The sequence below is a fragment of the Pinus tabuliformis genome, chromosome 3_2, assembly GCF_031772625.1.
Source record: "Pinus tabuliformis cultivar Carrire ecotype Pingquan chromosome 3_2, CPIR1, whole genome shotgun sequence".
NCBI classification, from domain to species: Eukaryota; Viridiplantae; Streptophyta; class Pinopsida; order Pinales; family Pinaceae; genus Pinus; species Pinus tabuliformis.
In genome coordinates, this window is record NC_142302.1 from 782851535 (window position 1) to 782875172 (window position 23638).

The following is a 23638-nucleotide window of genomic DNA, read 5'->3' on the forward strand; positions in this document are numbered from 1 at the left end:
CCCCAGTATCAATTTACACTTCAAGGTAAACCCCAGTATCAGTACATGCCTCAACGGTATTTGCCCCAAGGTCAGTACTCGAGTCAAGGTTTCCAACCACCCCAAGGTCAATCTTATGTTCAAGGTACGGGAAATGTGCCTTTCAATTATCAATCCTACCCTCAACCCGGTTATGGATCTCAATATCCTCAACCTGTTATGGGTCAATACCCCGGAATAAATATAGTGTGGGATCCATCACAAGTTCAATAGGTGTTGCAGCCAAGTGTACAGTTGTCATCTCAAACTGGACAACCCTTAGTTTCTGGTCCACCCCAGCAACCAGTCCTGTCTAATATTCAAACTTTTGTACCTTCGGTAGTTTCTCAATCTGGGCCTATTTCGCCTCGTACTCCATCTCAAACGACTGCTGCAACTACCGCCACATCTGTTCCATCTACCACACTTAATTCTGGAGTATCGACAGCTCCGGTTTCTACTGTCCCTGTAACTACTCCTCAGACATCTTTACCATTGTCTGGATCTACGATTCAAACTACGGTTCAGATGCCTATAGGACAACCTGGTTTAAGTACGATTGTCACAAGCCAACCACAGTTCACTTATCAACCGTACCAGGGACAATACTAATTCGGTTCTGCTGTCCAACAGCTAGTTTACCAGTATCAACCGTATCCTGGGTACACTTATCAACAACCACAGCAACCCCAGTACGGTCTGGTTAATCCTGGTTTTCTAGGAGCATACCATATCCCGAATGCGATTCCTATTCCTAGTTATCCTGGATATCCTCCTCCTGGGGCTGGTATAATGACCCAGAGTTTTAGGGATCCTAATCGGCAGCTGCCGTTTATCGCAGCTTTGGATTTACCAGACTTGTCGCGCCTAACGAACGATCCAATCAATTATCTTCCGTTTTGGCCACCAATGCCGAATAAGTTGCCCAGTGACATTCCCAAGTTCGACGGTAAGTCTGGAGAGGACCCGTCGAATCATGTGATGACTTACCACCTCTGATGTGCTTCAAATTCCATCTCAGATGATTAGATCTGTTTACATCTTTTCCAGCGCACTCTCATTGGTCTCGCGGCCAAGTGGTACATTGAGTTACCACGGGCCTATTTTTATAATTTTAGCCAGTTAGCTACCTCGTTCCTAACTCATTTTCAGTTGCCGGTCATATATGATAATGGCACGGAGTTACTAACTTCATTAAAACAATTGACGTCCACTTATATTTCCGACATATTCATGAATGGAGACGTCGAAGGCAGTTAGTGAAAGTTTTTATCCCGGACAAAATCTTAGCTGAATGGTTTGTTAAATCATTCTTACCGAAGATTACTGAAGACGTAGCTAAGGCCGGAGTAGTTACTGAGGAGCAAGTGATTGCTCAAGCACAGTACCTTGACTTAGTTTACACTCAGTCAGGTACGTTACACGAAAAGATCCCAAATCTTCCAAAGTCAAAACAAATCGCTGCTGATGGCATGATTGGTACGGTGAACAATAAAAGCAAGAAGAAATCCTCAAAGAATTCTTCTCCTATTATAACCTTACCAGACTCCCCGATAGGAGATTATTCTACTGAACTTTCCGCTGACATTCACGATGTAGAATCATCTACGGCTAAATCAAAATCCGGTGGGAAGAATAAAGGCAAGAAGAAGAATAAGGCAGACAAAACTCCAAAGGAGAAAACTGAAAAAGCGGAATCCAATGATGAAAAGCACAAGCCTCGTTATCCATGTCTTATTTGTGAAGAAGAACACTTTACAAGAGACTGCCCTCATCAAGCAGAGGTTGCGAAAATCGTCAAGGGTTCCCAAATTCCTGCTGTCTTGAAGGACCCATTTCCAAAAGATAGCAAAATGATAGGTTCTTCCTCGAGTGCCACTGAAGAACCCATATTGATGATGTCTCATGTAAGGATTGCGACTTGATCACAAGATTATGGTAGTAAAAGTCCTGTTGATGGATCGAAAGAAGCAGAATCTTCTCATTCTAATCCATCAACCTCAACTCCCGGTTCTGATCCACTAGAGATCAAGAAACCTAACCCAGACTTACTAATCAAACCGCCCGCCAAGGGTGTACTTCAAAGGTCTGCTTTCAATCCACATGCGAGAGCGGCCCAGAATTACAACATTGTTGAGGACTTAGCTGTTTCACCCTTAGCAATGTCGGCTTTGGAAGTGCTGCAATCATGCCCAGCACAACGCAAATTACTTTTGTCGGCTATAGGAGCTATTGATGTTCAGGACCCGAACCTAATAATCTTTGATCTAGAAAATAGTACACCGCGTTTGCCTCATCAAATGGCTTTCCAGATCCCAGTGATAGTAAAAAACATGCCTATTCATCGGACTGTAATTGATGAGGGAGCTTCCACGTGTATTATGTCGATGCAGTGTTGGAGATCGCTTGGTTCTCCTTCACTAAATCAATCCCCGACGATTCTTAAGGCCTTTGATGGCCGTGGGATCCGTCCTTTTGGCATTCTACAGGATTTGCCTATAGGGGTTGAAGGAAAAACTGTTAGTCTAGATGTGGAGGTGGTTGATTCCCCTCTAGACTACAACCTTCTCTTGGGTCAAAGTTGGACTTACGCTATGACAACGGTCGTTTCATCAGTCTTCCGAGTAATAAAGTTTCCACATAATGGAAAGATTGTAACAATAGACCAGCTGACTTACTTTTCATCCGACCCAACCTCTTCAGAGAGTATCCAGCATGTCGGTAAAACGACTATCCCATATAAGGATGTTGGTGTAGGATTAGTTAAAGATGCTTACTGGGAACTTTTCCTTTTCCTCCACTCAACGCATCATCTTCATTTGCAACCATTCATATGATTACATCAGACACTATTTATTACGACGATCCTTGGATCGTTCCTTCTGAATCTAAAATAGACTCGTTCGGTAATTCTATGCCGTTGAGTCCATATGAAATTGCCTATGAAGCCGTGCAGTCTTTTACCGACCCGCGTTCAACCAAAGTCGACCAAATGAATGTGGTCCGTGAGGAATCACTTTTCACATCAACCTCGAAGTTAATAGCGTTTCCCGAAGTTGTGTCATCTGACGAACAACTTCGCGAAATCATGTGTATAGATGATTTACCATGGGAGGATCTCCATCATAGATCTTCGTTTTTACCTGAGGATGATTGTTTTGAAAATAATTTCTCATCAATTTTTACAACTGAATATGTCAAGGAAGCTCAGAATCCCATGAAACATCCAGATTCAGAGTTGAATTTGGGAAATATCTCTCGTACTATTCCCATTGACATTTCAGTAAAGCCCGGAATTGTTGAAAACATTCATATAGGTGCCTCGTGTACAGATGACAAAATTCAGACATACAAGGCCCTATTTCAAGAATTTCGCGACGTGTTTGCCTGGTCCTATGAGGAAATGCCAAGAATTGATCCCGCAATTGTTGTTCATGAGATCAAGACTTACTCGGATGCTAAACCCATCTAGCAACGTTTGCGTCAGATTCACCCACGAAAAGCTGTTGTAATTAAAGCAGAAGTTGAAAACCTGTTGAAAGCAGGTTTCATTTATCTGATCCCGTTAACGATTGGGTATCGAATATTGTTCCGATTAACAAAAAACAAGGAACAATAAGAATATGCATCGACTATAGGGACATTAATCGAGCTTGTCCAAAGGATAACTACCCAATGCCCTATATCGGTCAAACCATTGATGATTGTGCCGGCAGTGAAATATTTTCCTTTATGGACGGTTTTTCCGGTTACAATCAAATCAATATTCTACCTGCCGATCAACCAAAAACGGCTTTCATTTGTCCATGGGGGACATTTTCTTACTGCAAATTACCTTTTGGGCTTAAGAATTCCAGAGCAACTTTTCAAAGGGAAATGTCTTATGCGTTTCATGACATCAAACACATTGTGAAACCATATCTCGATGATTTTCCCGCTCATTCATTACATCGAGCTGATCACCTTGTCCATTTACGAGCAATCTTCATGAGGTGTAGGCATTATCGTATTCGGTTGAACCCACACAAATGTGTCTTCTGTATAGAAGTGGGACAATTACTAGGATTTGTAGTTTCAAAAGCCGGCATTCGCGTCGATCCCTCGAAGGTTGAAGCTATCATCAAATTGCCTCCTCCTTCGAGTCTTCGCCAACTCCAAAGTTTGCAGGGGAAAGCAAACTTTTTACGACGATTCATTCCTAACTACGCCGAGGTTACAATGGGTTTTACCCAATTGTTGAAACAGAACGCTCACTTCTCTTGGGATGAGATAGATCAGAAATCTTTTGATGCACTCAAACACGCGTTGACCCATGCACCGTTGTTGCATCCTCCCAACTACAACCAGGACTACTTTTTGTACCTCGCCGCCTCCCATTCCACCATTGGAATGGTTTTAGTTCAGGAAGATGAATTCGGAACGGAACATGTGATATATTACCTTAGTAGGACGTTAAATCCCACTGAGCTAAAATATTCACATGTGGAGAAATTGGCATTGGTAGCCGTTCAAGCTGTCCAACGTTTTCGTCACTACATTTTACTCCGTAAAACTACAGTCATTTCAGATTGCAACCCTATGATTTACATTTTGACTAAACAATTTCTAGGGGGTAAGTACTCCAAATGGATTGTTATCCTGCAGGAGTTCGACTTGGAGTTTGAGAAATCTAAGTCTAAGAAATCCTTAGTTTTTGCAGAGTTAATGTGTGACTTCCCGCGTGCTGACATGGAAACTGTGGCAGAGGAGCCCATTGCGGACGAATCTCTGTTTCTAATCAGCACTTTAGATCCGTGGTATGGGGATATCATCATCTATCTCCAGACCCAATCCTTTTGGCCTGAAGCTTCAAAGTCGGAACGTCGGAAAATTCGATTCCAGTCCCAACAATACAAAATTATTGGAGATACTCTTTATCGACGTGGGGCAGACTCTATTTTTCGACGTTGCTTAACTCACGAAGAGGCAGAAAGGGTTCTAAATGACTGTCACTCTGGAGCATGTGGCGGTCATATGTCTGGGTATGCCACAGCCCAAAAGGTGTTGCGCGCTAGCTACTTCTGGCCGTCCTTGTTTAAAGATTGTATTACTGCGGTCCGAAAATGCCACAACTGTCAAGTGTTTGATCGAAAGATGCACGCTCCACCTGCTCCTCTCCACCCTATAGTTGCCGTTGGTCCTTTTGCCAAATGGGGTATCGATTTTATTACATGTAACCCTCACTCGGCCGGGGGGCATGCGTATATCATCCTTGCGGTTGATTATTTTACTAAGTGGGCCGAGGCGATGCCTACATTCGAGGCAGACGGCAAGACAGCTGCAATTTTCGTATTCAATCACATAATTGCTAGATTTGGTGTCCCACAAGTGATAATCACTGACCATGGGCGCCATTTTCGAAACGTTATGATGACAGAACTTACAGGCCAGCTTGGTTTGTGTCACGATAGTTCAACTCCTTATTATCCACAAGCGAATGGTCTGGTTGAGTCTATCAACAAAGTTTTAGTTATCATGATCCAACGAATCATTGGTATTCATCGGTCGAATTGGCACAACATGTTATTTTCAGCGCTTTGGGCATACCGAACCTCAGTGAAAACATCAATAGGGTTCACTCCTTTCCAACTAGTTTATGGTTTGGAAGCTATGTTACCCATTGAATGCGAAATCCCGTCACTGCAAATGGTCATCGAGTTACTTCCAACTACTTTTGAAGAGGAGAAGCGTTTATTATACTTAGCTCAATTAGATGAGAATCGACGTGATGCCGCATCGGCAATCGAGTCTCACGCAAAACGAATGAAAGCTGAGTATGATCGAAATGTGACCCCTCGAATTTTTTCGGAAGGAGACCTAGTGTTATTATATGATCAAGCTAACGATAAATTAGGTGCTGGAAAATTTGTTCCTATGTGGCATGGGCCCTATATTGTCAAGCGAAAGCTAGCAAAAGGGGCCTATGAGCTGGTAGACTTTGACGGGGACTCTTTGGGTAAACCCAGAAATGGACTTTACCTTAAGAGGTATTATGCTTAAAAGATGGGTATGGAGATTTTAGTTAGGTTAGGTTTTTCTTTCTAGCTGGTGTGTTTGTTAGTTTAGACAGTGTGCTTAGCTTAGAAAGTGTGTTTTCGTCATTATTCTAGCTTATCTTGGTTTTACTCTTGATGATGCAGATGTCGATGCCTCTCCAGACATAAATTGGTTTCGCTGATGGTGCTTGTCGTAGTACATAGAATATTTCTTCCGCAGCTTGGGTTATCTATTCACCCTCTGACAAGTTAGTTTCTATGCATGGGGTAAGCCTCAGTCAAACAACAAACAACATTGCAGAATACAGTGCAGTGATTGAGTTATTTTCTGAATCTATTTCATTTGGGATTCGGAGTTTGATAGTGAGGTTAGATTCTGAACTCGTTGTATTACAACTTAATAGAGTGTATGCCATTAGAAATCCAGTGTTATTAAGGTTATTTTTGAGAGTGCGTCTCTTGGAATGAGAGTTTGATTACATTGAATATCAACATATTCCAAGGTCTTTAAATACATTAGCAGATGCAATTGCTTCTCGAATGTTAAATAGACATTTGCAATAATCATACATGTAAATTTAAAATCATTCCATAACATGATTTACAAGATAAGCCGGTAATAATGATATATATAGATAGGACTGTGTCAAAAAATACATCGTCTTCGATCATAGGTTGAAAAACACCTTATGATCGGCAAAAATGATAAGTACAAAAAACCAAAATGTCACATGTGTCTACAAAAACGACCATCCAATCACTGGTGATGATCTCTATATGGCACCACTGCACGAGCCACCCTACACAAGAACCTCCTAAAAGGTCCTGGGACCCTGACTAAAAAGCGCTGAAGTCTGATAGGAATATCATCTATGGAAGTCTTCGGTATATCTGCTGTAAGACGCTCTAGGTCATGCTCCAACGCAGCTAAAGTCTCTGTGGCCTCGTCCTGTGGGGCCGGTGCCACTGCAACTGGTAGTCTCCTCTCGAAAGGCTGGAGATTGGCTGGTCGATGTGGGCCTACATCTGCATTTTGAAAATTGTCACTGTTAGTTTTGAGACGATATAAAAACAAAAAAGATAGATAGTTTAAAAACTTGTAGAAAATGAAGTTACCTATATCATCCCACTGTTCTCCCGGTGGAAGAATCATGTCCGGATCTCCACAAAAATCAACTCCGGCATAAGGAAAATCTTGTATCGAAAAGACCTGGTCCTCTAACCAGTGAAAGTACTCCGGAGTAAATCGAACAACCTCTGTTCCCTCATCAGGATGATGAGCCATAACCGGAACCCATCGCATCAATTTGGGCTCTCGAGGAAGCCCAACACCAATAGTGAGTTGCTGTGGGATCAGCATCGGAACCCTCTCTAAGCCAAAACTGACAACTAAAGGCCCATAACCAAAAGTCTTCAACTGTCCGTTTTTGGCTCGAGTCAGTTGGCCTTTTACATTGGCCAACAGAGCATCACACCAGTTAAAAATGGTTCCTCGATAGCAATCAATCGCCATCCGCATCTGGGACCCAGTGGCAATGTGAAAAGCGGCAGCCCCGCAAAGTCTGGTAACTGTAAAGGCAATCACCATAAGTTCAAGTTGGGATATAGTTTTGATCTCTATCCCCTTCTCCTGGTTCTGAGTGTTACACCACTCTAGTCGGAGACTAGCGATGGACTGGCCACCCGGCCTAGTCCCGAACAGAGTCAAGTGTTCGCCTCTCTTGGGAAAACCAGTGAGAAAGTAAGTATCTGAGGGCTCTATCTTGAGCTGGTGCCCTCCAATATAAAAGCATTGGTCTTGAACGTTCCACCTTTCTACCAGCCATTCCAAAAATCTCACTTGGGCCCTCATGCCAGGTATGGCCCAATATTTATAAAGGCTGCATCCCTTCAAAGCATCAATTGACGGTTGATGATTAATGGTGGCCAAATCAACATCTTCGTGCTCTCTCTCGTGCCAATCAAGCATGGTGGCCAATCTACACACCAAAAAACATCTGTTAGATTCAATGAAATAAAAAAAAATTGGTCCATTTTGAAGAAATTGGGGTTTGAAAACTCATTTTGCAGGGTACGCACCCTGCCTTTAGGAACAGAGCGTGGGTACGCAGGTTCCCTTAAGGCAAGGTCCGTATGCCCGGCATTTTCCCAACTGAGAAAATGTCGGGGTACGCAGGTCACCAGTGGAGCACCTGTGTACCGCGAAAGATGGATCTTGAAACCCCAAAGCCTCCAAAAAATGAAACTAGGGCCTAAAAATGAATTCCAAATGGATGAAAATTAAGAGGAGGATGTTGTAGAATACCTGAAAGAGACGACGTTCGATTTCGACGGTCGGATTCTCCGCAATGTCCACGGGAAGTTTCTTGCCAAAAGCTCTCTTCCTCTCCTCAACAGTAAAATGGTAAAAATGAATTGGTAAAAGCCATTTTATAGGTTTTTTGGGTAAATAAATGGTAAATTTGTTTATTTTTCACCATGAAAAGGTATTTTTCGAAGTATTTTTATCTATCGTAAACAGCTATGAGTAATGTGTTGGTTTTTGTGCAGGATAAAGGATTTTCACTGAAAAATTGTCATTTTTTACGAACAAACACATCAGAGTCATCTTTAAGCTCTTTTCTGACTCCTAAAACATGAAAAGATTGCCGAGTGTTTCTTTTACACTCGTTAAAATGGAATTAAAAGACGGTCCTCTTATAGCCCTTTTCTGACCGTAAAAACATGAAAAGATTGCCGGATTTTTGTCGTTTCAAATTCGATATTGGAAATAAAACGACGTGTCCTTGATCACTTTTTACTTTTCAGGTCAAAGACACTAATCATGAAAGTACTCCTTGGTCGTAAAGATCAAGCGGTTCTCTCAAGTATTATTTTATACTTTTTCGGGCTTGGGAGACACAAACTTACGAAAAAGGTCAACCCTGGAGTCTTCTTAAATTTTTCAGACTCTCTAAAATTGAAAAACAACGAGTTTCTCCTATACTGGACTCGTTAAAATTTCACAGTAAAGGACCTGTTCGATTACAAACAGGAACAGACCACTCCTTTTTAGGGTTCGAATCTAAACTAAGTTGGACTCATCCGAAGGATGAGCTTATAATCAAGCAAATGTTATCCTCCTCAAGCTTGTTAAAAAATAAAGAGGTACTTGCGAGAAATGGTGGGGGAAAAGAGAGAAAAATGAGCCAATTTTTTATCCTTTGTCTCAGAGAAACCATATCACCGCTCTTGAACATGACACTTTTCACTCACCTGGGTTGGGAAATCCTTTGCCTCACAGTTGATCAAACCACATTGAAATTCTTCAGCCGGGTATTAACTTTGGGTCAATTGTCACCAAGCCATCTGTTGTGTCATTATGTGTTCAAGAGGTCACTGCAAATAAACCATTCATCTGCAAAATACCTGTCATCCATCTTGACCGTCCCTGAGTCAGTCCTTACAGCTACATTTCTTCAACTTGATTTATGATTTCGTGTTGTAGGCTTGCCTACGACTGATCGCTTTCTATCGACATCAGCACATTATCTAGAAAGATGATCTAGAAATCGTGAGTACCTTGAAATCCGCATGCATCAATGGCATATTTCTCGCCTTCGACGACAGTTTACATCATTGACTATTCGATCAAAGGATTCCGTGACATGTTCGACATCAGCACATTCATTCACATCTCATGGATTGTACTGGGTACTTTGAGAACCATTGACATCACTGGTGGTCTCTCTCACACTTGTTAACAGTTTACATTATTGACTGGTAATCAAGTGGTTTCTACCATGCTCGACATCAACTCATTTATTCGCATGGATAGAATTGTACTATTGCGGGAAGTAGAAATGAAGACCCTGGATCTAGTTTCCACCATCCACGCTGCGAGGAGTTTTGTATTCATTATATAGTAGACTAATTATAAACAGATGGCTGCGTCCATACTGTGTCTACATGAGTCTATGATTACGATGTACTGCGAAATCATTCCTGTATCAGAGCAGTAGTTAGTTTGTTAGTTAAAGTTTTTGATCTGAGTATGGGAATGCCTACCTCAGCAATGATATGATCTCATACATGTATTTTGTATTGAATATTTGCAGGTTCCGACTGGGCTCTCCACAAGATAATCCTTGAAATGATAAAGTACTTCACCCTTCCTAGATGATATGAAACCCTAATCTACTACAGGCTTCGCACTTTAGGGGGCAATCTGTTACACTAAAATTTGTCACCATGACTATTTGCAGTCAGTATGGCTTTGTCAATAGTCATACTGTCCTCCTTGGCAAGTCTTATACCTCTGCTCCTCATGTCAAACTCCAAGAAGGAGAGCAAGTCCTTAAAAGTTAATATAACTCTGGTTACACAATTTCTCTTAGCCTTACCTGCGTGTACGCACCTCAAGTTCATAAAACATGCGTACTTGTACGCTCTGTCTGTAAAGGGGTGGGTGCGTACTCCTGTAAAGGTCAAAAGGCGCAAGTTTCACTTCAAAAAAATTACTTTTGGTCAATTCTAGAGCATTCTAGAAGATGGTTTGACGTGGATTAAGTGCCTCCAGATGGTTCATGCATACCAATGAAAGAGGAGCTTATCCCATGAAGAGGGGAGCTATCCCATTGAAAGAGGGGCTTATCCCATTCATGGTGGACCTGATTAACTTCCTCCAAAGAACTATAAATACAGGCATTGGGCCAGAGGGAGGGGAGGTTGAAAGCTGAACATTCCTAAGGGTAGATGCTACTAAAATTAGGACTCCCTTATAGAGCTTGAGAGGAGAGATTTCAATCCTTTCCTAGCTTCATTTGGAAGTGGGTGAGCTGATCAAAGTAAAGGAGAACTCTTGCTAGACCCTGGGAGGAACCTGCACAACAGCAAGGCACTGGTTGTAATGGTTTCTTTTGTTTCCAATTAATACAATTAAGTTCATTTTTCACAACAAGTTGTTTTATATAATTTGTTTCATATACTCCTTGGTCTTTATGATGAATATGTTTTATTATATGAGTTATTCAGGTGCTATGTAATCGTTTGCTTGTTAGTGAAGGTAGGCTTCAAGGAGAAGGAGCTCATCTGGATCGGAGAGGCTGGACTACAACAAACAAGCGTTGGACTAAAGGTAAGCCTTAAACACTTGGTTGCTTTTATTTTAAATGCATATTTAGGGAAAGATAGTGCTTGATTGTTTTGTTTGTCACTAGAAAGCCTTAGCTTCTAGGGAGGTCGGTTTTGTCCACAAAATTGACTCTTTCCGCATGACAGACATTATAAATGAAAAACGATAAACAAGAATATGGTCAAAGATTTTACCAATGGCGCCCCACTGTTCGCCATCCAGCAATACTAAATCTGGATCACCCCGGAAGTCCATGCCAGCATATGGATACTCAGAATAAACCATCTCCTGATGATCAAACCACCTGAAGAAGGTATCAGAAAACGAAATATGAGACTGACCACCATGCCTAGACATATGGTCAACCCATCTCTGCATACGTGGTTCAGTAGGTGAAAGTAAATCGAGTGCAATATACTGCGGCTGCATCAGTGGTATCTTCTCCAAGGCAAAGGTGGTCAAAATAGAACCATACCCAAAGTTCTTCAACCTCCCACTCTTTATCTTGTTCAACTGTTCTTTCATCACAAGAAGTACTGCGTCGCGCCAGCTGAACACCTTCAGTTGGAGGCATTCAAAGGCATACTGCATATAAGATCGGTTGGCTACATGAAGAGCCGCACCACTGGCCATCCTACCAAAAGTAAACAGAATACTCCTGAGGGACCTGTCAGTGACATCACGGATGATGATCTTGCTGTCTTTACTCGGCTGAGATCCTTCTCTGCAGTACCGACGAACATAATCTCTCATAGAGTCGCCTCCTCAGGCCGAACCTGATAAAGAGATGGGGGCACCCCGCCTTGACAAGCCAGTCAAGAAATAGATGTCTACTACAGTCAAGGGGATAGATTTTCCCCTGATCAGGAAAACTTGGTTGGTAGGATCCCAAGCATCGAGCAAATACTGTAGTAAGTTGATCTGTTGTCTCATGCTAGAAATGCGGAAAAACTTCAGCAAGCCACAGTTCCACAGTGCATTTACTATAACTGGATCATGTAGGGCAAGCATGTCCTCTTCTTCATGCTCACGTTCTCACCATGCAATGGTCATCTTACTCCAAAGATCTCTGAAAAACAAACAAGAGAAGAGTTAGATCATGATTTTGGTAAGAAACAGGTAAAGTTTCCATAAAAAATTGTGCACATAATTCCTTCTCTGCGCCCATTGCACCTACAACAATGCCCTTGGTGCATTGCATGTCAGATGGCCTTTAGATAGGCCAACATTCAACGCACCTTTCGATACACAGAGGGTGCGCTGAAGACAGAATGAGTTTTTCAAACCCCAGGGGCTCAGAAAAACTAGGAATCAAGCTCAGAATGCGAAATGGAAACCATGAAATGAAAGAGATCAGGTTTAGCTCCTACCTGGTCCAGACGGTGCCCAGAATCGTCCATAGAATCTCTCAAAATCAGCTGATGAAAATCAAAGGCGGAAAGCACCTCCAAAGCTCCAACAAACCAAAGTTCAAATGAAATGGTAAAATGAGAGGTAAAAACACTTTTTCATTACATTTTACGTAGTTCAAAGTAACATATTAGTGTTCTAACTCATTTTCAAACATATATTGTTCATTTCTGACTAATTTGATGAAGCATTTAAAAATACAGTACAATCTTTGAAAGGACAAAGCTATTTATGGTAAAATCAAAATGGGACCATTCAATCGAGAAGTTTTAGCACATAGTTCAAGCTCGTTAAAAAATAAATATAAGACATGAGCAAATGTTTCCACCCGCATTTAAGCTCGTCAAAAAATGAACTATTCCCCGGTAAATAACCATCATGAATGTAGTACTTCAGCCATTAAAGCCTTGGTTGTGTTTGTACCGTCACCTCCACTTTTTCATTGGCCGATCATTCACCTCCATTTGATTGTTTACCCATTTTGAGGAACAGCTGCGAAGAGTGATTTCACTAGCCATCCTTGGGACACTGTCGTGATTGGAAAATTCTAAACCTTACCTAGAATCATCTGCTACCCGTTTTATCACTCGTTCCTCAAAAGACGAGTCTCCTTTAAGCTCTTTTCAACTGACTCGTAAAATATGAAAAGATTGCCAAGCCATTGGCCTCTCCAGCTCGTTAAAGGGACAGGAAGTGTTATCCCTCCTCTAGATTTTAATCTTTTTGGACCTGAGGGATTATTACAGAAAAATATTGAGTGCTTGTTTTGTTCGGCTCGTTAAAAGTATCGAAAATCCATCCCTTCTGTCTTGTTTTATACTTTTTCGGACTTAAGGGATTAGATGACGAAAAAGGAATTTTGGAGTTACCTTTACGTTCCTTTTCAGACTCTCTAAAATTGAAAAGGACCGAGTTATCTTTGTCGTTAAACTCGTTAAAAAGATTAATAGCGACAAACTTGTCTATAGACGAGAACGAGTTTCACTGTCACTAGGCTCGTTAAAACATAGCGATGGGTTTGCCCGAAGGGAAAATTATAGAACAAGCATATGTTATCCTCCTCAAGCTTGACAAAAATAAAGAGGTACTGGTCAGTAATGACTGGGGAAAATTGGGAAGAAAACTTGAAGAAACTTCGTTGGTAGCAAGTCACTCTTGAACATGACACTTCCACTCCGTGTCCGAGTCGGGTTGGGTTGTTTCATTCACCGGTCACATCACCATGGTCACGCCATACCATCCACATTTGGGGTTAATGCTACTAATCTATCACATCAGTGTTGCCGATATGTTCAAGAGAAGTCATTCAGAGAATTCACCTGTGTCTCACCCACTACCATACATTATACTCCATTCTTTCATGACCGCCACCCTGAACCTTATATCACCAGATCATTTTCACCTCCATTAAAATCATTTGCTCCGTTCCGTGTCATTGATGTGGGATTCATTAAGGCCCTCCTGTGACGGATCACTTCTTTTCGACATTAGCTCTTTATCCAAGAAGTTGATCTAGGAACACCCCATTCAGTGCTTTGAAGCTTGCATGCCTCAATGGCAAGTTTCTCACTTCCGGCGACAGGTTTACATCAATGGCCTTCGACCGAAAGATTTGTGTGGTGTTCGACGCCAAGTCCTTTATTCACACGACGTGAATTGTACTGCAGTACCTTGAGGGTCATTATCATTATCGGTGATTCCTCTCGTTCTTGTTAACAGTTTACATCATTGACTGGTAATCAAGCGATGTCTTTCCATGTTCGACTTCAGAACATTTCTCACATGGATCGACTTGTACTTCGAGTGAAGATCGGACGAGATTGAAGACCCCGGATCTAGTTTCATCCATCCGGGCTGCGATATATATTCAAGGAAATAAAGACATTAAATGTACATCATTGTTGCACAGATAATCATCCACTCAAAAGGATGATGGCTCTATCAGAATCATCAGTCCACACTCAGACGATTGTCTGTCCTATGTATGTATGAAAATGAATTTATAAAGCTGAGCATGGGAATGCCCGCCTCAGCTAGATCATGAAAATATTATGAAGAGAATGTATTGTATTGTATCTTATTACAGGTCTCCTCCCAGCATTGAAAGAACTTCCGATCCTCACAATAAAGCATTTCACCCGACATCAAAAGATTAATGGCCTCATGCTTTAGGGGGCAACTGTTATAGACATTTTTGGGCCCTACAACCCCAAGCATGAAATTTCCATAAACCAAGGGCTCCTAAGTCCCTAAAAGTGTTGTTCTAACCCCTAAAGGAACAAGGTCAATAGATTATAGCTTCTCCTAGGAGTTCTCCATGAGAAACTGCTCAGAATTGGTCAAAACAGGATCATTGCAGCTGCTCCACTGGCTAAGTGCATTGCATCTCACCCAAATCCACTGTGAGGGTGCGTTGCATTTCAAAAGTCCCTTCTGTGGGGTGCGATGCACGAGAAATGACAAATGGCAGTGTCATTCCGCGAGGTGGAGAGGCAATGGAAGCTTCCAGAATCTTCTCCTGTGACACTTGCCTCACTGAATTTGACCAAGGATGAGTAAGAGGCCATCAGTCTCCAAGTGGAAGAAAGAACTATCAGAGAGAAGACACTAATCAAATCACAAGTTGACTCATCCCCCTTACAGATATCTATATATGGATCCCTCATCCCAGAGATCGAGAGGCCAAAATTTTGCATATTGTGAGGAATTGCTGTTGGTTTCTTGAGACAAACATCAGATTGTTGGGTGATCTAAGCTTTGTTTGAGGTGAAGAGGGGCTTCTTTGCTGGGAGGTTGATGCTGGGTTAGAAAAACTGGTTGTAGCTCCTCTTGGCTCTTTTCTTATTTATCAATAAAAGCTATTTGAGTTTTCCTCCATGCTTTTGTGTCATTGATGCTTGTTACATTTGTATGGTCAATTTACATCTAATCCTAGATTGTTTATGATTATAGATCCATGTCTTTGTATAGTGCTATGCTTCTGTGATCTTATAGGTACTTTGTGAAGCTGGGCGTGCAAGGGAGCAGGTAGCTGAGGACTATCAAAGAAGAGAGGGATCGAATTAGGAGATTAGCGCAAGACAAAGGTTGGTCTTTCTATTCCTCTCTATCTATAATTCATAAAGGAAAAACTAAAGTAGCTTTTCTCTGTTTGTTTCTAAGGCAGCTGTCACACCTTAGTGGGATAGAGCAGTTCTATATAGACACTTTTCCCTATAACAATAGGGCACCACTCAGAGATGACACATGCTAGTAGTGACTTTAGTAGGTGATGTAGTAATCCTCGATGTCTATACTAGGGTTAATGTTCGAAAGTATTTTCTCATGTTATCAAAAATCCCAATAATGTGGAGAAAGCCTGAAAATTGGAAAAGCTAAAAAGAAAAGTAAAAGTGGGAGGTCCCACAAGTAATAGAGAAAACACTTGGTGTTGTTGGGAAAAGTATCCATTCGGAATGCCCCTATCCCACTCTAAGGTGTGATAGTGCCTTAGCAACAAACAAGGAAAACTATTTTCGTATTCTTCTTTATGAAATGTAAATGGAGAAGAAGGATGTAACTAACCGGTGTCTTCCGCTAGTTTGTCGATCCAATCACTCTCTCCTTTGTTCGTTTCCCGCTGCCTGCTCCTTCACTGGTCCAGCTTCACCAAGTTCCTGCAAGATCACAAGAGAGGAAAACTACACAAAAGACATAGATTTACATTCATAACTAGTTTAGGATCATATATAAACTAAATATGCAAATATAACAAAGCATCATTGATATACAAGCATATAGGAGAAACTCAAATAGTTTTATTGATATGATAAGAAAGTCCAAGAGGAGATACAACCAAGTGAGTCCCGACCCAGCATCTACCTCCCAGAAAAGGAATCCCTTCCTCTCCTCCAACAAAGCATAAATCACCCAATGTACTAATCTCAATCTCAAACCAACAACAATTCTCTGCAAAGTACAAAATTCCAGCCTCTGGATCTCTGGTATGAGGGATCCATATATAGATGTAAGCAGAGAGGATGAGTCAGCTTATGTTTTGACTTGTGGCTTCTCTCTATCAGTTCTTGCTTCCACTTAGAGCTGAGAGCCTCTTACTCATCACTGGTCGAATTCATTGAGGCAAGTGTCATTGAGGAAGATTCTGGAAGCTTCCAGTGTGTGTACACCTCGCGGAATGATACTGCCATTTGGCATTTCTCGCTCATCGCACCCTGGTAGTGCATTTAGGTGCATTGCAACGCACATAGCTAGTGTACTGGGGTGCATTGCAACACAGGCAGCTAGAAGAGCCTCTGAATTGATCCTGATTTGACTAGTTCTGAGTGGTTTTTCGTGGAGAACTTCTGGGAGAAGCTGTCATTGGTTGACCTTGTTCCTTTAGGGGTAGGAACAACTCTTTTAGGGACTTTGGATCCCTTGGATTATGGACATTTCATGCTCAAAGCTGTAAGGCACAAAAATTTCTATAACAGTTGCCCCCTAAAGTATGAGGCCGTTTATCGGGTGAAATGCTTTATTAGGAGGATCCGAAGTTCTTTCAATGCTGGGAGGAGACCTGTAATAAGATACAATACAATACATTATTTTTCATACTGTTTTCATGATCTAGCTGAGGCAGGCATTCCCATGCTTAGCTTTATAAATTCATTTTTATGTACATAGGACAGATAATCGTCTGATGGTAGAATGATGATTCTGATGAAATCATCATCCTTTTGGTAGGATGATTATCTGTGCTGCAATGTTGTACATGTTAATGTCTTTATTTTTCCTGAATATATATCGCAGCCCGGATGGATGAAACTAGATCCGGGGTCTTCAATCTCGTCTGATCTTCACTCTAAGTACAAGTCGATCCATGTGAGAAATGTTCTGAAGTCGAACATGGAAAGACATCGCTTGATTACCAGTCAATGATGTAAACTGTTAACAAGCGCGAGAGGAATCACCGATAATGAAAATGACCCTCAAGGTACTTCAGTACAATTCACGTGGTGTGAATAAAGGACTTGGCGTCGAACACCACGCAAAATCTTTCGGTCTAAGGTCATTGATGTATACCTGTCGCCAGAAGTGAGAAACTTGCCATTGAGGCATGCAAGCTTCAAAGTACTGAAGGGGGTGTTCCTACATCAACTTCTTGGATAATGAGCTGATGTCGACAAGAAGTGATCCGTCAAAGGAGGGCCTTGATGTATCCCACATCAGTGACACGGAACGGAGCAAATGATTTTGATGGAGGTGAAAACGATCTGATGATATATGGTTCAGAGTGGCGGTCATGAAAGAATGAAGGATAATGTATGGTAGTGGATGGGACATGGTTGACTTCTCTGGATGACTTCTCTTGAACATATCGGTGACACTAATGTGATGGATTGTTAGCATTTACCCCAAAGGTGGATGGTATGGCGAGACCATGGTGATGTGACCGGTGAATGAAACAACCCAACCCGACTCAGGCACGGAGTGGAAGTGTCATGTTCAAGAGTGACTTGCTACCAATAAAAGTTCTTTGTGTTTCTTCCCAATTTTCCCCAGTCATTTCTGACCAGTACCTCTTTATTTTTGTCAAGATTGAGGAGGATAACATATGCGTGTTCTATAATTTGCCCTTCGGGCAAACCCATCGCTATGTTTTAACGAGCCTAGCGATAGTGAAACTCGTTCTTGTCTAAAGACAAGTTTGTCACTATTAATCTTTTTAATGAGTCTAACGACAAAGATAACTCGGTCCTTTTCATTTTTAGAGAGTCTGAAAAGGTACGTAAAGATAACTCCAGAAGTCCTTTTTCATCATCTAATCCCTTAAGTCCGAAAAAGTATAAAACAATACAGAAGGGATGAATTTTCGATAGTTTTAACGAGCCGAACAAAACAAGCGCTCAATCTTTTTGTGCAATAATCCCTCAGGTCCAAAAAGATTAAAATCTAGAGGAGGGATAGCACTTCCGGTCGCTTTAACGAGCTGGAAGGCAAAAAATCGGCAATCTTTTCATATTTTACGAGTCAGATGAAAAGAGCTTAAAGAAGACTCGTCTTTTGAGGAACGAGTGATAAAACGGGTAGCAGCTGATTCCAGGTAAGGGTTGGAATTTTCCAATCACGGCAGTGTCACAAGGATGGCTAGTGAAATCACTCTTCGCAGCTGTTCCTCAAAATGGGTAAAAAATCAAATGGAGGTGAATGATCGGCCAATGGAAAAGTGGAGGTGACGGTGCAAACACGACCAAGGCTTTAATGGCTGATAAAGTTGCATTCACGGTGGCTATTTACCGGAGGATAGTTCATTTTTTAACGAGCTTAAATGCAGATTGAAACACTTGCTCGATCTTATGTTTATTTTTTAACGAGCATGAACTATGTGCTAAAACTGCTCGATTAATCCAGTCATATGATAAGAATGTCTCATTTAAGATGCCATTTTTTATGGAGCTTGCACCTTACAAAGCTTTGCTCCGGAATCCTTTCTTTATGCAAGTTCGGAAACGACTAATCCTACGAGTTTAAAGGGTTAGAGGTCCTAAAAATTTTAAAAATAAATAGTCGCCCCTTGCTTGCACTCCAAAAGGTTTGCATGCCCCCAGGTATAAAGTACGATTTCAAGGTTACCCCTCAATTTGCAGATAAAACATTTTTTCTACCAGGAAAGGCCTACCTCTTTCAGGTTACCAAAGATTGCCTCATTTGCGCAGCAAACAAAATAATTCTTTGGCGATGTCTACCGAGATAGAAAAAGGTGAGTGACAACGAGTGCCAAACACATAACTTTGACAAAAGAATCTTATTCTAAAACAACCCCTCTTCCAATCACGGACGGGGTACAGACTAGTCATATTCTCCCGCGAAAACCTACACTATACCCAAATTTTTCCTGCCGAACCAGACCAGGACGCATGCCCCCTGGGTTCCAGTCATATCCCTCTGAATTACTCGTGCTCATCGGGAGGATGGACCGTGGGTTGAGACATTTCTTGCATGAAGAGACCATTTAGGGATGGTATATGACTATTTGCGATGCGTGATCCGGGAAATGAAAGCTGGTCCACGAGCTTGACCACTCTTCCTTCGTGCGGAAAACACATTACTCTAAAGAGTGAGGAGATGATGGCTCCCATGTAATAAATATAGTCTCGTCCAAGGAGTAGGTTATAATCCAAGGGTCCTTGAACGACCATCGCATTCATTTGAACGGTCTTCCCTTTCATTGTGATAGGCACATTGGGGAGGATCCCTGAAGGTCGACTGGTTCCTTTATCGAAGCCTGTCAGATTTCTCATCTCAGGCAAAAGCGATGGCGAACCAAGCGCTTTCCAAGAAATAGAGGAAAGGATACTCACAGATGCCCCCTCATCAATGATGGTGCCAGCCATAACCATTATGTATATTTGAACGATAATTCGGAATGGTATGCTTGCTGGCAACCGGGGTCTGCCTAGTTGGTTCCAGTCGAAGGATACAACCAGGTTGCTTGGTGGTGGGACCGAGTAGACGGCCGGATATCGCTCTAACGAAATTCCTTCCTGCGATAAAGGAATGGGCGGATTGCCCCCATGTTCGTCGGAGTTTGTGTTGATGAAAAGAATCTGGATGGTGTCATCCTTATCCTCTTCAGTGACTGTATCATTCGAAGATAAAACCTCTGAAGGCAAGACCGGGTCAACTGCCGCCTCGACCTTTTTACTTTCGTCTGTTATGGATTCAGTTGGTTTATCTTCAATGATAGACGCTTCAGCTAACTACTTGAGCAGGCCAGCTAGATTTTCAACTAACGAAGGACTTGGCAAGAGTTTTTTATATCCAGGAGGAAGTCATAACGGTGAAACCAGACGATCTTCCAAGACTCTTTTAGCCTCGTCTAAGAAGGGACAACGGTGGAGGGCATGGTTGCCTTCACACAATCTACAGGGAGGTCTAGTTCTCCCTTTTTGTCCTGGAACTTCACTTTCGCTAGTTGACGGTGTGCTTTCAACATGGCTATCAGAGGTTGATGACACTGGATTGTGAAAACGGGGAGACCAATCCCTTAGTATCTGAGGGATGCAAGGACAATCTTTGTGAAAGTGGTCTCCCTTGCAGATGACACATGGCGATTTAGGCCTGGTCAGTGCTGTGTGTGGACTTTCATTAGACGACACTTGTTTTCCCTTATTTGCCTTTGGCTCCTTCTTCTTTTTCTCTTTCTTCTTCTTTTCATTTTTCTCCTTGGGAACTTGGTTTTTAGCTTTACCAGTCCCGTCATGCGAAGAGGAAGGAAGAGAGGAAGAATTAGAGGAAGTAGAAGGTTAGTGGGAAATTCTGGACTCGTCTAATTGTTGATTCGACTGTTCAGGAATAGTGGTGTTCTGAACGACATTGGTTGAGAAGAACCAGACCGGCAGGCCAATTGTCAGTCCTGGAAGCGACAATGTGGCCATATGGGGCACACCAACATCTCCCCAAGAGGAGAAGGGACTAGGATTTCCACCAAGGGGAATTCCTTGGTTGGTAGGCTCCATTTTCTCAACCTAAAGATCAACGCAGGAAAAAGGGTATGAATATTCCATTTAAAATAAATTTTAACGACGCTTAGACACAACTTGCTTTTTCAATTTTAAAGAGTCGAGAAAAAGCAAAAGATGACTCTAGTCTCCTTCGATTTTTAATGAGCCTGAAGTGACAAGTGCTCAGATGGACCTTTTCCGTTAAGGAGTCTGAAAAGGAATGAAAGGGACTGCTCTGGAGTTCTAGGTAGAGGGTGTGCCAAACCAATCGCAAAACTGCAGAATACTTTTTAAGGTACGGGCGGTCAATCTTCCCGAATGCTGTGTTCAGTGCATTGCGATCAGTAGGGCGGTTGACACGGCTTCCTATGGATAAAGGTTTTATGCCTATAGGGGTCTCCCAATATATACTCAACGGTACGTGGGAGCACAATCCATACTGGCACTTGTCGTCTCTCAGGAGGAATCACCCAACCATCAGTGAGGCGACCAGTGACCAGGTTTTACGACGCCGAAAAACATCTCTAGCCTAGACCTCTATGTTGTGCGTTAAGTTACAAAGCGTTGTTAAGTTCATTCAATTTATTTTAGGTTGATCTTTCTTAGAAGTTTGCCTTTTTGGATCACCACAAGATGTATATACAATTCCTAAATGCAGTCTAAAGATGATAAGCAAGCTTTTATATCTTTTCAACAATGAAAATCCTAGCTACAAGGGGAAAAGAAAGACACAATCTTTTCTCAAAGAGCATAGAGCACACTGTAAATGCACTTTTCCTAAATCAACATAGAAACTGTCAAAATGCAAATGCACATATGCATGTATTTGTTTTCACTTTCTTAATATTGATGCCTAAAAAGAAAGCTGTTGTACAAATTTGAATTCGATTTCAAGTGAAAAACACAAACAAGCTTCTTTCGAAATCAAAAAGACGATTACGACACTTTATGATTTTGATGTAAATACTTGTTTTGACACTTAGAAATTCATAAATTCAAACCAAAAGACAAAAGTAAAAGCGTAATCAACTGTGAACAACAAACAAACTCACTCCTAAGATCAAAACGACACTTACGACAGGTCCAGATCTAAGGGCGACAGTATGACTAGTTTACTTTTGTAATGGGAAACTACAAATGATGTAACAAATACACAAAAACAAATATAGTTTCTTTATACAACTGAGGCAGAATTAAGGCAAAGAAAAGGGGTTTTCAGATAGGTACACACTAATAACAGGCTGCAAAAACAGAGAGAAAACTGAGCAAAAAGAAGCAGAGAACCACAGCTGCACAAGGCAAAGGCTGATCAGCGCACCCCCAGCACAAAGAAACTGAATTGCAGCGTAGGTAGCCCTCTCGAGACCTGCGTTGAAATGCAGAACCTCTTCACAGAGCCTGCGCTGAAGCAGAAACGAGAATTGTCTCTGGGTTCTGGGTCACGGTTTGTAGTTTAATCTACGGTTTTTGGCCGGATAAAAGCTATCAATTAGGTACAATTAGAGGGATTATTTAAAGGAGGACTAAGATCTATCACAAAGGGTTGTTAGAGCACTTGTGGATCAGTTGTTCAGATCATAAACAGGGCCAGCGAATGGACTAGAGTAGCAGATCTTCTACTTTGCATTTGTAAATGGCAAATGCAGTTCGATTTGGCACTCCTGAGTTTATGAGATGAACAACAATAGAAACACAAATAAACTAACAAGATACGATCCCCAGCGGAGTCGCCAATTTGTTGTTGGGAAAAGTATCCATTCAGAATGCCCCTATCCCACTCTAAGGTGTGATAGTGCCTTAGCAACAAACAAGGAAAACTATTTTCGTATTCTTCTTTATGAAATGTAAATGGAGAAGAAGGATGTAACTGACCGGTGTCTTCTGCTAGTTTGTCGATCCAATCACTCTCTCCTTTGTTCGTTTCCCGCTGCCTACTCCTTCACTGGTCCAGCTTCACCAAGTTCCTGCAAGATCACAAGAGAGGAAAACTACACAAAAGACATAGATTTACATTCATAACAAGTTTAGGATCAGATATAAACTAAATATGCAAATATAACAAAGCATCATTGATATACAAGCATATAGGAGAAACTCAAATAGTTTTATTGATATGATAAGAAAGTCCAAGAGGAGATACAACCAAGTGAGTCCCGATCCAGCATCTACCTCCCAGCAAAGGAATCCCTTCCTCTCCTCCAACAAAGCATAAATCACCCAATGTACTAATCTCAACCTCAAACCAACAACAATTCTCTGCAAAGTACAAAATTCCAGCCTCTGGATCTCTGGGATGAGGGATTCATATATAGATGTAAGCAGAGAGGATGAGTCAGCTTATGTTTTGACTTGTGGCTTCTCTCTGTCAGTTCTTGCTTCCACTTGGAGGCTGAGAGCCTCTTACTCATCACTGGTCGAATTCATTGAGGCAAGTGTCATTGAGGAAGATTATGGAAGCTTCCAGTGTCTGTACACCTCGCGGAATGATAATACCATTTGGCATTTCTCGCTCAGCGCACCCTGGTAGTTCATTTAGATGCATTGCAACGCACCTAGCTAGTGTACTGGGGTGCATTGCA